Source organism: Passer montanus, unplaced genomic scaffold (genome assembly GCF_014805655.1).
Source record: "Passer montanus isolate IOZ18808 unplaced genomic scaffold, ASM1480565v1 scaffold4, whole genome shotgun sequence".
Taxonomy (NCBI): Eukaryota; Metazoa; Chordata; class Aves; order Passeriformes; family Passeridae; genus Passer; species Passer montanus.
Genome location: NW_024368818.1, coordinates 2971990 through 2978061, shown reverse-complemented (window position 1 = coordinate 2978061; position 6072 = coordinate 2971990).

The window sequence follows — 6072 nt, the reverse complement described above, 5'->3', positions numbered from 1 at the left end:
AACCATTCAGAGGAATTAAGTTATATATTTTATACAAAAATTTAATTTGGAAAAGGAGAAAGTCCGCCGTCTTCTTTTAGCCTGTCTAAAACAGTCAAATTGGAAATAGAGAACTGTGATCATGCATCTGATTTTTCAGTTACTTAATTCAAGGACTAGGACCAAACTTCTGAAAAAAATCTAGGTTAACACAGTTTCTTACTTCCACAGTAACTTTTACCTCTCCCAGTTAATGACTGCTAACAAAAATATTAAGTATTTACATCCATTTAGCGCGACCAAATGCAGATCCTCTTGTAACCCACACTGCATTTTGTTCCCCAAAACTGAGTGTATACAATGATAATAAAAGGCAGCGTGTCAGAAGAGAGTGCAGTATAGATAAATTAACTTGAATAAGAAAGGTAGACATGGAAGGTTACTCTGGCTTCTTGAAACTCTACGTTCAAGAACTCCTGTTAGCTCTTCTTTCAGAGTTTTTGTCTGTAGTGCCTGGTATTTCCTTCTGCAGTGTTGTAAATGCAGGGGATCTACAGAAATTCAATTAAAATTTGCACATCTGAATTTAATCCTCCAAGTTTAGTCAGTGTCATCTGTCATCTCTTTGCACTGCAACACACTTAAATCTTATATTTGTAGAAGGATATAATTTTGTTATTTGAAACAGAATGGGGAATTCAATGAAATAAAACAAACAACCATTCTTTTTTTAAAAAGGAAAATTTATTTATGGCTACACACACCACATATAAAATTAACATTTAACTGAAACATGTAATTGTTTCAATCATTTATGACTAAACACAATGTTGACTACAAAACTGTACAGTTTATATTTAATAACCAATCCTTACAGCATAGTGCAATTGTAACATTTTATAAAGAAAATAATTTGTGCCTTTTTTAAATAAAGTGCATTAAATTACTATCTTGTATACAACAAGAAGCTCTGTAGTTGCAATTCAAAGCTTTAAGCTTAAGGGAAACTGAGGCCAAGATGTTTCACTTCCTTTAAAAATCACTTCATACACTGGCAAGCCATGGTTCAAACTTCAACCACAGTTAAATTAAAAACAAAACAAAACCAGACCAAAACCTTAAATTAGTATAAAAAATAACCACCTTTATGTACGAAACCAGTAAATGGTTCTCATATGAAAAGCACAACATGCAGGATTTCAATCCACCTGGCTCCTAGTGAGATGTACAGCATGAGAACTACCCTCCATGCAGATGCTTTTGCTAAAGCTTTTAGAATTCAGCATGGAACTACACTGCAGTATCAGGTGTCTACCTGAAACCTACAATGATTCCTAGGAAAGGTTCTCTCTGAGGATTTGATAACACGAACATGGTAAACTACAGGTTATTTTTAATTCCATTTGGCAAAAAAAATGTGGGGGTCTAGTTAGTAAGTCTAGAAAATTACAAGTGGTTCTACTAGCCCAGCTATTCCAAATTTCACAGCCTGCAATTAAAGACAGACTTTACAGCTGTATTTCAGAGGCACACTTATAGCACTTATCCTATGAAATTCCATTTGTAAACACACTTACAATCAACTTCTGTAGATTTTGGCTGTGACAGTAAAGCTCAGACCAAACAAAGGAGGGCTTTAGCCCCAGAGAGTAAAAAGCTATAGACATCAAAATGGACAGAGGTATAATGTGTCTCTCCAGAAACAACAACAAAACCAAGAACGCCCATTTCCTTTGGCTAGCTCTGGCTGAGGCCCAACAGGAAAGTCCATATTCTTCTCCTTCATACATATATGGGACTGCTATCAGCTTCAACAAAAAATATATCTGAGCACATGCAAGTATCCCTAGAGACTGCCTGACTATTTTGCTGTATGTGTAATCCAGGCAATTTACCTGCCTCTTCAGCTGCAATACTCATTCCACACTTTTGGCACAAATCACACACACTGTTCCTGCATTCTGGAAAAGTGCATTTTCTTCCTAGAGGGACCAGCCTGAGTTCAGCACCAGATTACTGTACCTTCAGCTGCTCAGCTCTGGGATAGCTGCCGTGTCATAAGCTGAGTGCTGGAGCGTGCTAACTCCCAGCAACCACTCACCCTCCTCCTGGACTAAGGAAAGTCTCTGCTTACCCTGAGAGGGCTACACAAAAGAAAAGATTTGACTGGAATGTGATTGAAGAAGGCTCCCTGATTTCTATCACGTCTTCAGAAAGCTCTGTGCTGAGAGCAGAGCTCCTTCCAAACCCATCAGAAAAGCCTCACCTCTGTGCTCTTTTCCCCTGAGCCCTCTGGGGCAGAGGCACCACAAGGAGGACTGAGTGTTGATCATGTATTGAGGGACTACATTGTCAGAGGGCAACCAGAGTGGCAACACAAAACCCCATGGATGGGGCACAACTGCCCACACTCCACGGGGACACAACCCTTTTGCCCTTTTCTGGATATGGGTATTTCCATTTTCGAAAGCCAGGTCATGCTGCTTTTATTTGCATACTATAAAATGTCTCTCCCTTGAAAGCAGGGGAAGCCAAATTCCTCATTATTTTGATGGGTTTATTCTTAGTGAACACTGAAGTAAGAGGAGAATTCTATGGTGACCATAAGTAATCAATGCATTAGAGCTCTATACCTTGGCCCTAAATCTTAGAGGTCCTAGGCCTTTTCCCCAGAAAACCCCTGAAGCATATATGTAATTTGTGCATCCTTTAAAAAAATGAATACATAAATTTTTTTAGGTATTCTAACATTCCCCAGGTTACCATCAGCCAGTGTAAAATGTCCACCTGTGTCCCACAACTGTGTGGAATCATGATCTGTGCAGTCCTGTTACCAAAGCACCTATGGAAGACAGAAAAAGAGCAAGAGAGAAAAGGGAACAGTGTGTGGAAAAAGTTATAGCTGCTTTATGGGCTCATGCAAGTATCCCTCCTGCATTCTGTACCACCTGTGGTCATGGAAAACATTCCTGCAATCTCAAAGATGGCAGTGGGATTTGTCCAAATTAAAGACATGAGAATTTGCTTCCCTTCCAAAAGCTCTTGCCTGTCTTTGTTTGCTGAAATATCAATTACTGCTGAATCTTTCAGTGTTTGCAAGACTCATACAAGTTGGGCAATATTTTTGTTTGATCATAAGAAACTGCCAAGCAGACAAGTTATACTTTAACCACATCCACAATGAAGGTATAGAGCATGATATATGGCATGTCATACATATAGAAACTAAATTAAACAATCATAATTATGTGTATATATATATTTAAATATGTAATTATGCTATTTAAAAGTGACAGCTCATCATAATCAAGTTAATGGCATACTAAAATACTCCAAGAAGCTGTTTCTCTACTCAGCATGTAATATAACTAGTATGTTATTTCCTTTTAAGAATGAGTTTACACTTAAACGAAAAAAAAAATCTATTTTGTTGGCATCTGTTTTTTAAAAGGGAAAGCCCTCTCCATTTTCTAAGGTAAATCATTGCAGAATGCAGTCTTCAGCATGTGCAGTTGGTATTGGCTTGTTTTTTCCTTGAGAAACCAAGAAGCCTGTGCTTGGGCATCATGGTAGATCATACGGTTGGGATCAAGTGGTTAGAGGAAAGAGAATATAACCAGTGTAAAGAAAACAGCAGCAGGACACTTGCTTTCCCTTACCACAGGTGAATCTGACATTTCCTGTGTAAGGGAAATGCTCACTGAACTGGTTCAATGAAAAAGGGCTGCTGATATGTTTGAAAGGGTCATAACAATTAAAAACTTTGTAAATCAGCTTTTACCTGGGAAAGCACCACTGTACTTATAAGAGGCAGGTACTTAGAATCACAGAATAATTTATGTTGAAAAAAAATCTTTAGGATCATTGAGTCCAACTGCAAACCAATGTTTGCCTTGAAACAAAAGGACTGTACCAGACATCTTATTGCTGGGGCAGGGGTGGTGTGGAGGTGAAGGACAAAAAGAAAAATAACCCAACCTGTAGTCCTATGGCCATCAGTTAAAATATAAAAAAATAAAAATCTCCCCCATCCTTTCCACGGGGCACTGAATTAGTCTGCATCACAGCAGTGACACACTAATTAACTGCAATATGGTTTCACCTAACCTACATTCAAGTTTGGATTTTTCCCTTCTCTTGTATAAGAAATTTGTATAACAGTGAAATGTGCAACTCTTTCTTCTAGTGGGGCTTACAAGATCACAACAATTTTGTGAATAAACCACAGCATGGAATTTTAGAGCAAAGGCATGCTGTTTTCAAAGAAACGTTTAGTACAAAGTTACAGGCATAGCTGCTTCTCAAAAGGAACAGAAATACATAATGACTTACTGTAAAATAATCTTCTGGTGGTCCTACTTTGAATTTTCAATATTTTTCCACAAAAATCCTCTTCTAATTTCAAGTAGGGCTATACAAGACTGTGCTGACAAGTAATAATCAGAATAAAGCATGGGGCAACATTTTCAAGGAAGGGATGGATACCTCACTTCTGATCACATCTCCTCCTCTCTGCTCTCTGAATGGCACTCACGAGGGGTGGCCACAATGCCAGCCCCAAGGACAGGGCACTGCTGCACCACACCCCGGAGCAGGGGCAGCCCCAGGGGCCCCCTGGGGGCTCTGAGCCCCTGGGGTGAGCCTCCACATGGACAGCTCTCAACACCCTTCTTACAGGGGTGCACTTATTCAAGCACCCTTCCTGGCCAAGCTCAAGCACCGAGTGATTGAATCTGGCTGATTCACCAAGCTGTAAAGACTTCCATCTCTCATCTTTCATCATCCACTTAATATGAAAGTAGATATCCTTGCAGTTCATTCAGATTTCTGATCCATTATAAGGAACTGCATTTTCTTGATCTGAAGAAGACAGCAGCACCCAGTTTTAAGGGGTAATTTCCTCTTGTACCAAAAAAATATTTCCAGTCAGGAGACCTTTCAAGTTTATTGGGAGTACCATCATTCTTTTCTTGACAGATGAGGGAGATACACATGCGTAATTTATCTTCCCTGACCTACTGCATATTCATGAGATATAAATTATACCTCTCCTTTATAGTTCCTTCCTTTTAGCTCTCTATAAGCAGAGATTAAGAGATCTTATTTTTTTATCCACAGAACTTCTCTGGACTACCATTAAGCCCATCTAGAACCATTCAGTATCTCAGATAAAGTGACAGGATTGCTGTCACTTTTAAATGGGTTTTTAAATAGCAACTGCTCTGTCCAATTCTTACTTTTATTTATTTATGGTACATAGAAAAAAACAGACCCCACATAGTTTCTCATCATAAAAGGGCCAACATTTTGGAAACATTATTCTGAATGTTACAGAATTACTTTTTTCTTTTCTTTTTTTAAAGTAATGAGTGTATAGTTATGCTTCAGGGGCTTAATTTGTAGCAATGCTATTTTACCCCAACTTCCAGTCATACTTGCTTATAAGGTTGCTTATCACCTTGGGGAAATGAAGTCACATGTATTTTATTTCTAAAAGCCAAAAAATCCCTAAGAAAACAAGGCAAGAGAATAATAGCTCTTTGGGGGCAGCATGAGCACAGGTCTCTGCCAAAGTTCACTGCTGTCCATGGAGGAGTTTTAGCGACTCCAAGATGCCTCAAGGCTGGTCCCTGAACACTAAAGGATGGATGCAACTGCTTATGACACTGAGTGTTCATGGTAGGAAGATACAGAAGCAATATCAGAGCCTGCTTCCAAAGAGCCTGGGTATTGGCAGGGGTTTTCTTCACTGGTATCATAATCAAGCTGTCTGCAGAAGAGGCTAGCACCGTTTCTCAGTCACCCTGATGAGCATGACCAATTCAGGTATTCTCAGGATCAAGTTATAACTGGAAATCTTGAACACTATTAATTTATCCACAGAATGCTGTACAATTAAATGCCAAACAATGAAAATAATAAAACTCCCCAATGCAGTACATAATTCTTCCAGCAAATAGCACAAATTCAGGATCCAAGAATTTAGAAATGTTATTGCTGTGTAATTCTATTCAGGAATTCAATGCTTATAAAACAAATCAACCAGAAATAATGTCTTACATTGGTCTGATAGGATCTCCTTAACAAAGGAAG